Genomic DNA, 11,830 nt, shown 5'->3' with positions numbered 1-11,830 from the left:
TCGCCGGCTTCCGCGTGCACAAGATGCGCGACCCGACTCGGCGAGTCAGGCTAGAACTCGCCGAGTCCCTCTTGAAAACTTAGCCCAAAACAAATTAATTAACATACCGGAAACGGGTCGTTACAATTCTCCCCCACTTGTTTCAGACTTCGTCCTCGAAGTCTGCTACGGCTGGATCTGCGAATAACTCCGGGTAGTGCGTTCTCATTTCTTCTTCAGCCTCCCATGTACATTCAGACCCCTTCCGATGCTGCCACTGCACCTTTACCAGCTGAATTACCTTGTTCCTCAAGGTCTTGGTCTTCCGTTCCAAAATTGCTATCGGTTTCTCGATATAATTCAAGCCGCTATCGACCTGGATATCCTCCAAGGGAACGACCGCTGTCTCGTCCACTAAACACTTCCTCAACTGCGACACGTGGAAGGTGTTGTGTATCAAACTGAGCTCCTCAGGAAGATCTAACCGATAAGCAACCCGACCCACCCGGGCCAAAACCCTGAAAGGACCAATAAATCTGGGGCCCAATTTGCCCCTCTTCCGGAACCTGATGACACCTTTCCAAGGTGAGACTTTCAGAAGAACCATGTCTCCCACCTGGAACTCCAAGTCTGAACGCCTCCTGTCGGCATAGCTCTTCTGCCGACTCTGCGCAGTCTGCAGTCTACTACGGACCTGCTGGATCAGTTCCGTCGTCTTGAGCACCACTTCGGTGCTCCCCATGACCCGCTGACCGACCTCGCCCCAACAAATCGGGGTCCTGCACTTCCTGCCATATAACATCTCAAAAGGAGGTCGATCAATGCTCGCATGATAGCTGTTGTTATACGAGAATTCCGCTAAGGGAAGATACGTATCCCAACAGCCCCCAAAATCCAAAACACATGCCCTAAGCATGTCCTCGAGAGTCTGAATCGTCCTCTCACTCTGCCCGTCAGTCTGAGGATGGAAAGCGGTGCTGAAATGGAGACGAGTACCCATCTCGTCGTGAAACCGCTTCCAGAATCTGGACGTGCAGCGAACATCTCGGTCCGACACTACCGATACCGGCACTCCATGACGTGCCACAATCTCTCGCACATAGATATCGGCTAACCTTTCCGCCGATATACTCTCCTGGATCGGAATAAAATGGGCACTCTTCGTCAACCGATCCACCACTACCCATATCGAATCTACTCCACGTGCGGTCCTGGGAAGTTTGGTGATAAAATCCATGGCGATGTCCTCCCATTTCCACACGGGAATATCCAACGACTGCATTTTGCCGTGAGGTCTCTGGTGCTCCGCCTTGACCTTCCGGCAGGTCAAGCACCTTTCAACGTACCAAGCGACGTCCCGCTTCATGCAGGGCCACCAATAATCAGGTCGAAGATCCCGATACATCTTCGTCGCCCCTAGATGGATAGAAAATCGAGACTTATGAGCCTCGTCCATCAATACCTGCCGTACCCCACCCCAGTACGGTACCCACACCCTACCATGAAGGGTCATCAAACCCCGACTGTCGTAGTCGAACGAAGCTACTCGACCCACTATCCTCTCGCACTTCTGCCTTTCCTCCTTGAGACCTTCCATCTGAGCCTCCTTGATCCGCTCCAACAAAGGAGTGATTACCGTCATCCTCATACACAAATCCCTGATAGGGGCCGCCGACACCTTGCGGCTCAGGGCATCGGCCACCACGTTGGCCTTCCCTGGATGATACAGGATCTCACAGTCATAGTCCTTCAGCACGTCCAACCATCTCCTCTGTCTCATATTCAAACTCGGCTGATCCATAAGGTATCGTAAACTCTTGTGGTCCGTGTAGATAGTACAGCGGACCCCATACAGGTAATGCCTCCAAATCTTGAGGGCAAATACAACTGCCCCCAGCTCCAAGTCGTGGGTAGGATAATTAGCCTCGTGAGGCTTCAACTGTCTCGAAGCATAAGCCACCACATGGCCTCGCTGCATCAACACTGCTCCCATACCTGTGATCGAAGCATCACAATAGACCACGAAATCCTCAACACCCTCTGGCAAGGTAAGGATCGGAGCCTCGCACAATCTCTGCCTGAGAGTCTCGAACGCCGCTTGCTGCTCAGGCCCCCAACGAAAAACTACCGACTTCTTGGTTAGTCGGGTGAGCGGCACTCCTATCTTGGAGAAATCCTGAATAAACCTCCGATAATACCCTGCCAATCCTAGGAAGCTCCGAATCTCAGATGGAGACCTCGGGACCTCCCACTGCATCACGGCCTCAATCTTGGCCGGGTCAACCAAAATACCCTTCTGATTAACGAGATGCCCAAGAAACTGCACCTCGCGTAACCAGAACTCGCACTTGGAGAACTTAGCGAACAGTCTCTCCCTCCTCAAAGTCTCCAACACTTCCCGCAGGTGCTCCTCGTGCTGTCCCTGCGTCTTGGAATACACCAAGATGTCATCGATGAACACTATCACTGACCGATCCAGCATCGGTCTACACACGCGGTTCATGAGATCCATGAACGCGGCTGGGGCATTGGTGAGCCCAAATGGCATCACCACGAACTCATAATGACCATACCGGGTCCTGAAAGCAGTCTTCTGTACATCCTCATCACTGACCCTCATCTGGTGGTAACCGGAGCGTAGGTCGATCTTGGAGAACCAAGACGCTCCCTGGAGCTGATCGAACAAGTCATCTATCCTCGGAAGTGGGTAACGGTTCTTCACCGTTACCTTGTTCAACTCCCGGTAGTCAATACACATCCGATGCGACCCGTCTTTCTTCCTCACAAATAAGATCGGCGCTCCCCAAGGCGAACTGCTCGGTCGAATGAAACCCTTGTCTAACAGCTCCTGAAGCTGTGTAGACAACTCCTGCATCTCAGGGGGAGCAAGTCGATATGGTGCTTTGGCTATCGGAGCCGCACCAGGAACCAGGTCGATCCTGAACTCAACCTGCCTCTCAGGAGGTATCCCCGGCAAATCCTCGGGAAACACATCCGGGTAATCTCGAACAATAGGAACATCATCGATCGTCGTCTTGCCCTTACCCCGGGCATCCAAGACGTAGGCTACATAACCGGCGCAACCCTGCTGAACGTAGCGCCTCGCCCTAGCGGCCGAGCAGAAGGTCAATCCTCGCTGGGGCCTCTCGCCCTGAACCACTATCTCTCCCCCACTGGGAGTGCGAATCCTCACTAGCTGAAGCTCACAGTCAATCATCGCCCCGTTGGGGCTTAGCCAATCCATTCCCACAATAACTTTATTCCCGCGCAGGGGAATCGGAACCAAATCCACTGAAAACTGCTCCTCAAATATCTGAAGGGAACACCCTCTATATACTTTGTCGACCCTCACGGTCCTATCATCTGCTATCTCCACCTCTAACGGACAATCCAGTTTCCCTGGAGCTCTACTGAACCTCTTGCTAAGCGCAAGAGATACGAATGATCGGGTAGCCCCCGAATCGAATAATACCAAAGCAGAAATGCCGTTCACAGAGAACGACCCTGAATAAAACATACAACCATAAGCAACATTTAGTCAATAATAATAAAGAGATAAAAGGGGAGATACATACCCGTCACCACATCAGGAGTCGCTCGCGCCTCCTCTGCTGTCATCTGAAATGCCCTGCTCTTCGCCACCGGCGCATCAGCTCGGCCCTGACGGCCATCCGTGATCCTCAAGGTAGCAGGGGCGGGTGCATGCACCTTCCCTGCTGCAGCTAAACTGGGACACTGGGACCTTTTGTGTCCCCTCTGATTGCACTGAAAGCAAATCAGATCCGATGCTGTAACCGTAGTGGCAGGGGCCGTACAATCCCTACTCAAATGCCCAATCCGACCGCACTTGTAGCAACCGGAACTCCCTGCCTTGCACGCTCCCTCGTGCAATCTCCCACACTTGCCACATCGACCGTGGCTCTGCTGACTCCTAGATCTATGATCTGAAACCTTGGGCTTTTTGCCCACACTGCCTGCACCCGAAACCGCCTCCGGTTTCCTCTTCCTCTCCATCTCGAGATCAATCTCCCTCTCTCTGGCTCTAGCAATCATGTCGTCCAGTGTTTTGCAACTGGATCGGCTCACAAACATACGAATGTCGCTCCGCAACATCTCGTGATAACGGGCCTTCTTCATCTCCTCGTCTGCTGCATACTGAGGAACAAGAAGGGCCCGCTCCCTGAACTTGGCGGTGATCTCCGCCACTGTCTCGGTAGTCTGGGTAAGATCCTGGAACTCCCTGGCTAACTGTTGCACCTCAATGACCGGTGCGAACTCCGCTCTGAACCTGGTAGAAAAATCAGCCCAGGTCATGGCATCCAATGCCGCATCATCCCCGATGGTATGTCCTACCTCCTCCCACCAGTCACGTGCCCTGTCCTTCAAGAGACAGGACGCCAATCTGACCTTGTCCCCCTCGGGACATCTGCTAGTGCGGAACGCGTTGGCCACATCCGCCAACCACCTGGTACTCGCTATGGGGTCCCATGCCCCGTGGTAGTCAGGAGCCCCGCATGCCCTGAACTCCCTGAAAGTGAGCGTGCGCGACCCCATCACGGCCGCCATCTCAGTACGGAAGGTACTCAGTCTCTCATCCATCATCTCCAAAATGCCCTCCTTGATCGAACCGAAGATCACAGGAGTCTGCTCAAGTATGATGCGAGTAATCTCAGAAGAAAGGAACTCTCTGGTCTGCTCATCCATCTGTCCGACCTCCGGGTCGGATCCCGATCCTGATCCTCCTCCGGCATCTGAACTGCCGGCTGCTGGCCTCGGACGCAAAACTACCATTCTGAAACATATCATAACAACATCAAAACATTGAAATATTTCAAGGGATCATAATACGACTACTAGCTTCCTGGTCTAATCTTGGCCTTCCTTGATTCGAGTACGGATCCTCTATTTCCAGTAGTATGGGCCCCTACTACCTTCCACATCTATCCGTACTTTCCTCAAGAACTGCCTCGACTTCCCCAAGTCACTTCTACCGCTGCTATTTTCTGCTACCCCCACCCTAGGCTTGCCCTAGAGAAAACTCGAGCTCAATACGACTGGTCCTCAGCTGCTGTAGGTCTCCTTGCACTGCCAGTTAGCCATCACCCGAACACCATCACATGTGATGAGGATCGGATAATCCTTCAAGTAAAAGATCCGTCCCTACAACGGTTGGACTCAAACAAGAGCTGCGCAGTAGGGCCAGTTCCAGCACTCTGGGATTATTCAAACCTGATTACATGTGGTGTGACGTGTCCACCTAATGGCTAACTCCCATTACTCGAATCCCACTAAGCACAAAGCAAGCAGCATTCGGACAAGGGAAACAGACTCACGCAAGCTATTCTTATAACAAGAAATTGCACTAGCATAGGATGCTAAGCTCACACTATCAGGCATAACCTAAACAGGCTATCCTACTGCTGTCTACTCAATTCTAGCATGCAATATTCATAGAGCTGTAACACATAAGCAGGCACATAAGGCATTCTCCTACACCCTTAGTCCTATTCTAGCATGCTGTTCTACTAAACTGAAATTGAACAAATAACTTGTATGGGTAATTCGGGAGTACTTACTTGAGCTCGGTTGACCGCATGCACACACCTCTATCTTAAAACAATTCTTTTCCTCCTAAGTGTTTTCAAAATTCTTTTGTAAAAACATTTTATTAAAAATCTTTTATTTTCCCCTTAGTTTGAGTTCAGATACACCCGAGAGTGTATCCGAATCCCTCAAACCAGGGCTCTGATACCAACTTGAGACGACCCAAAATTTTTTTGTTTTTAATATAATCAAAACTGCAATCAGAGCATCATATAATAAAACCATACGTGATGTATTCCAAAACATAATAAAATACTGTGCGGGAAAACTGTATCATACTACATCAGATCAAACATCCAAATCAATCCCAGGCTAAAGCTGAGGCGATGGTGTGTGCAATGCCGTCATCCAGAGCTCTTCCCTTTGCTTGCGGAAGTACCTGAAACCAAAACTGAAACTGTAAGCACGAAGCTTAGTGAGCTCCCCCAAACTACCACATACCATACAATAACACATAAACACATATTGGGCCTTGCCCACTGCATCGGGCCGAAGCCCGGAAACTGCATCGGACCAAAGTCCGGAACTGACTGGGACCTTGTCCCCTGCATCGGACCGAAGTCCGGAACTGACTGCATCGGACCGAAGTCCGGAACTGACTGCATCGGACCGAAGTCCGGAACTGACTGGGACCGTGTCCCCTGCATCGGACCGAGGTCCGGGACTGACTGCACATAGCATAGCATATCATAACCATTTATATTGCATACTGCATCGGGCCGTGGCCCGGAACATAAACACATACACATAGCACATAAAACATGTCTGAACCACGAAGGCATCAAACATACGAACTACTACATCGGACCGAAGTCCGGAAACTACTATTAACTGGACGGGCCGGCATTGTGGCCTTAGACCCGCCCCTACGGAAAGGAGACTCACCTCGTAAGCTAGCGGATGAGTGAGTGGCTCGGAAAGCTAACGGCTGCTGCTCCTGAATCTCCTCGGCTGAATAAGTTCACACTTGATCTTGGATCTTGGCACTAGAACTTGTTTCCTTGCTTCCTTCTTCTTCTCCTTCTTCACCCCTTCACAAAATGGAACAAGATCACTTATAAGCTCACAAGAGGAAGGTTTAGGGTTTCTCACAGTGCTCTCAGGGGGAAAGTGACGAGATGGAGGCTATAATGGGGTTTAAATAGTGAGCAAAACCCGGGGAGTTAGGGTTTCACCCAGACGGATGGACTCGCCGAGTCCAGGATATGGACTCGCCGAGTCGCCGGCTTCCGCGTGCACAAGATGCGCGACCCGACTCGGCGAGTCAGGCTAGAACTCGCCGAGTCCCTCTTGAAAACTTAGCCCAAAACAAATTAATTAACATACCGAAAACGGGTCGTTACAGACAAGATTGATTAGATTAGAGTTTGACAGCGTCTTTGAGAGCTACGATTGCAAACCGAATTGTATTTGTGCACATAGTTACTAGACTTATCCAAGTGGGAGACTGTTGGAATAGTGTCTAAGGCTGCAACTATATTAGGCAAGTATTTGACCCGGTTGTGCATGGTCCTTTTGGGTTGCCTTCACCATAGCAACTTGATAAGATGATTTATTAAGAGAGAATAAATATTATTAATTTATTATGAGAATAATATAAAGAATAATAATATTGTTATTTGATTAATATAAGTCATAAATTAATTAGAATTAATTTGGTGACTTAAAGAGATTAATTAAATAAGAGGGTATAAACTGTCAATTGTTTGATAGTTAAACTTTAGACTGTAAATCCATATTGGATAGGGATTGGACGGATTCTAGAAGCTAAAGGATAGCTCAAATCGTCCAAGGTTATCTAAGGAATGGATTTGGATTGCTTTAAGAGAAGATTATCCAATTAGGGTTTAAGCTGTAACCCTTAAGGAGTCTACAAGTATAAATAGACCCTATGGAAAAGGGAAATCGGTACTTCATCTTAAGAAGAGAACCCCTGGCCGATTTCCTCCCCTCTCCTCTCTTCCGAATCATCCTCCTTGCTATTTGGTGTTTGTAAGCCATTAGAGGAGTGACAATTGTGACTCTGGAGCTCCAAGACAACAAGATCAAACAAGGGATTCAAAGGTATGATTCTAGATCTGTTTTAACATTGTTCTTATACCTAAATAGTCATTAGAAGTCTTGGATTCAAAGCATGTTTAATTAGAAAGCCTAGATCCAAGCATTAGGGTTTTGCATGCGCACATAGGAAAGTTCTTATGGCTAAAACCCATCAAAATTCACTTGGTACCCTTATGTAACACCATAAAAATTTAAACAATTTTTCACTTTTCAAAAACATAATAATTAATTCACAATAACTTTCAAAACCAATATATCAATATTATCTCAATACAAAATCCCAAGATCATATAATAATAAACTCTGGTGGGTGTGTGTACAGATCATGCTGGCGCATTACCGCAATCATCACTGGTACCTAAAACACATTACACATAAACACTGTAAGCATAAAGCCTAGTGAGTTCCCCAAAATACCACATACCACACATACGCCTTTACAGGACATACTCTATGGGATCTTCTGATCCAGTTGTCTCAGGAGACTTCCGTCCCGGGTCCCGGTAGACCTTCTGGTCCTACCCGTATCGACCTTCCGGTCCTTACCATACATATCATACATAGCACATACATACCATATAACAACATATAACACCTATATCATATCATACAAGACCTTCCGGTCACACATATGTGCCCTTCCAAGTACAGTATAGTGAGAAGACTCACCTTAGATGTCTCGGTAAATCTCTAACTCGGTAGAAATACGATCTAGCCTCCACCTAATCACATAAAGTAAATACTCTCATAAATATAACTCTCAATGCTAGACTCAACCCTCCTTTGGCATCCTCAGAAGGGTAAAAGACCATTTTACCCCTCTCTTGGCTCAAAGGCCCCATTGTTGACCAACCCTAAAAGTCAACGGTCAAACTTGACTCGGTGAGTCTACACGTGTCCACTATCTCTCTAGTCTCACTTGGCACGTCAAGTCTTTCCTCTTGCTCGACAAGTTACACCTGGCATGAATCGCAGGGCCACCCCGACTCAACTCGCCGAGTCTCAAGATCAACTCGGCGAGTTCTGCCTTGAACTCCAGTCCTCTATCCCCCTTCTGACTCACCGAGTCATTTCCCCAACTCAGCAAGTTACTCACTGAGTGATTTACGAGAAACCCTAACCCTACTCGTCGAGTTTGCCCTTGGACTCAGCGAGTTCATGCCATGCACAAACTCAAATGACCTCCCGAGGTCAGATCTGTTCCTTTAATTCATAGATCTGACCTTCCCAAGCATGATAATCACGTAAAGCTCGGATCTTGACACTCATGTGACGTCTAGGTGGTTTCACTTGGTGATTTAGCCCCAAAAACAACATCCTAAGTTCATTACCTCCATAGCTCAACATAAAGCAAGCCGGAATAAGCTCTTTAGACCACTATGGGTCCAGATCTGAAGTCTCGATATGAAGAGGGGTCATACTCTCACAAATCATTCCAATAAAGGACATAAAAACTCTACATCTATGGATTCCTTCAACAAAACAGACAAAGGATCAATACAATACCTCAAGGATGAAGTCCTTTGCTCGAAATCCCCAGATGCACAACCTCCTTGGTCTCCTCTAAGTTGGAATCACCTCCTTCTTGCAAGAACCAACCACAAAGATCAAGAAATAGCTCCTTTCCTTTCACAAACGCTCTAGCTCTTTTAGGCTTTCTCTCTGGGGTTTGGTAGCCACAAATGACAGCCCTAAGGGCCTTTAAATAGGTCCCAAACCCGAGAAATTACGGTTTCATTAAACAGCACGGACTCGCCAAGTCCACTCATGAACTCGCCGAGTCCGGTCATGAACCCGGATTAGAATTCGCGACCCTACTCGGCGAGTCTAAACACCAACTTGTCGAGTCCCTCCTCAAACTCCAAAATAAATGAATAAAATAATATACCTAGGAATCCGGATGTTACACCTTAATATTTAACCCTTAATCGATGTGCCGGTTAACCATACACGCTCCACCGATACTATGATAAATATTAAGTTACCCTTTGCCTACCTTGTTAAGTCCAGGTTAGTGTGTCGGTTAACCACACACACTCCACTAACAACTGAAGCAAAGTGCAAAGTGTAATTTCATGGGTTAGCACCAAATTCACATTTTCCTAAGTAACTAAGATTGGGTATTTATAAAAGGTTTAGTTACTTAGTATTTATCATTAATACTTTTAATGAAGGGAGATTTCTAGTCCTTGTCCTACCCGTTCGGCTAACGACCCTCCACCAGTCAAGGAAGTGGTGGGTGAGAGTGGACACCCATTAAACTGCCATTTTATAGGCAGTAACCTTATACCCCCCTTATAGACTGGCTTTGTGAATGAGGCCTACTAATGGTAAGACTGACTTTACTCTTATACATATATATAAATATTATTAACTTATAATATTATAAAGTCTAAGGGTTGAATTCTAACTTTAAAAATTCTAAGGGATAACTTGAAATTAAAGTATTCATAAGTGAAAAATTTGCGAATTCCAAAACTTGAGGGCAAGTTTGAAACTATTCAAAACTAATTAATTCCATAACTTATGAGTTTAAAGTAGTTTTAATTAAAAACTCTTCAAGCTCCATAACTTGAGGACAAGTTATGGAAGACTTTAAACTATTAAAGAATGTAACTTTTCTTATTTTGTAACTTATGGAACTAATTAAGGTTACACATTTTATTACTTAATGAAGTGACTCTTGAACTTCCATAACTTGAGGACAAGTTATGGAGTCATAAAACCATTCAATGAGACAAGACTCTTCATTTTTGTAACCATTGCCAACTTTTATGGGTTTTATGAAACTTAAATGTGGCTTTTCATATAATTTGAGGACAAGTTACAAAAACACATTTTAGAATCAACTCTTAGATTAAAATGGATTGAAAACACATAATCAATTAACTTTTCTATTAATCTAAGCAACTCATAAGAACAAGATAATTCAAATCAAAATTTTTCATGTAATTAGTCTAAACCTTAAACTAATACAAAACATGAATCTATTGACAATTATCTTTGAAATTGGATTAGCATGAACATTACCACATCAAAAACAAGTTTATAAGTCCAAAACATCTTAGGGTAATGTTCCTAGTCCAATTCCAGCCAAAAAAGTCGACTATATGCTGTCTGGGGGTCCAACTCGTCGAGTGCATGAACCAACTCGGCGAGTTGGATCATTTTGAACACTTTTAAGGCATGGACTCGTCGAGTCTCCTGATGGACTCGCCGAGTCCATTGTCCAGACAGCACAAAAATTCGATTTTTAAGCAGTTTTTTACAGGTATAACAAGAAAACAAGCCTAGTCTCTGATACCACTGTTGGGTTTTGAGAATTCTAACACTCCTAAGTGTACATGCAACCCTAAATACGTTGGATCTATGTTTTCTCTATTATACATGCAAATATGAACTTTCCAAGGTATTCATCCTAACTAGCATAATAACATAGATTCATATGAGTATATCACGTTAGAATTACATACCTCTTTGATGCAGAATGCCTTCATGAAGCTTAAGTGCCTAGTGACCCAAGTGTGACACCTCAAATGGTTCACACAACACCAAATACACATGGAATGACTTGAGAGAAATTGGAACACTTCATAAAATCGGCTAGCCCTTTCTATCTCTCATAGTGGCCGATTTCTTGAGCCATGGGATTCTTTTATATGGTGGCTATTAGGGTTACACCATGTAACTCACAGCTTTACCCATTCCTTATGCTCCATGGATTTTAACCTCCATGGAGTATCCATGGGTCACCCCATGGACTTATTCCAACATAAGGAATCTTGGATCACAAGCCCACATATAAAAGAATGAATGATTTACACAAGCAATCCATATATTTAATTAGTCTCCTTTTGATCACTTAATTAATTCCAAATTAATTCTTGATCAATACTAATTAAATAACCTTATTAATATATTAGAACTTATAATATATTAATAAACCTTAAGTGTTATTTCTCTCATTTTAGTCTATCCAAATGCATGATCCCATGCAACCCAAATGGACCATGTCGGGTCGGGTCAAGTCTTACCAATTATAGTTATGGACTTAGACATTAATCCAACAGTATTGATATCAGTAGCTCGGGGAGCTAGTGGAGCAGCGGTTTAGAGAGTTGTCGGTCAGCAGCCAGAGGGTTATCAGCAAAGTTCAGTGGTGCAGGTGAGTTTTCCCTTTTGTGTG

Source organism: Lactuca serriola, chromosome 1 (genome assembly GCF_051521515.1).
Source record: "Lactuca serriola cultivar US96UC23 chromosome 1, Lser_US96UC23_V15, whole genome shotgun sequence".
Classification (NCBI taxonomy): domain Eukaryota; kingdom Viridiplantae; phylum Streptophyta; class Magnoliopsida; order Asterales; family Asteraceae; genus Lactuca; species Lactuca serriola.
Note: the sequence above shows the minus strand (reverse complement) of the source record.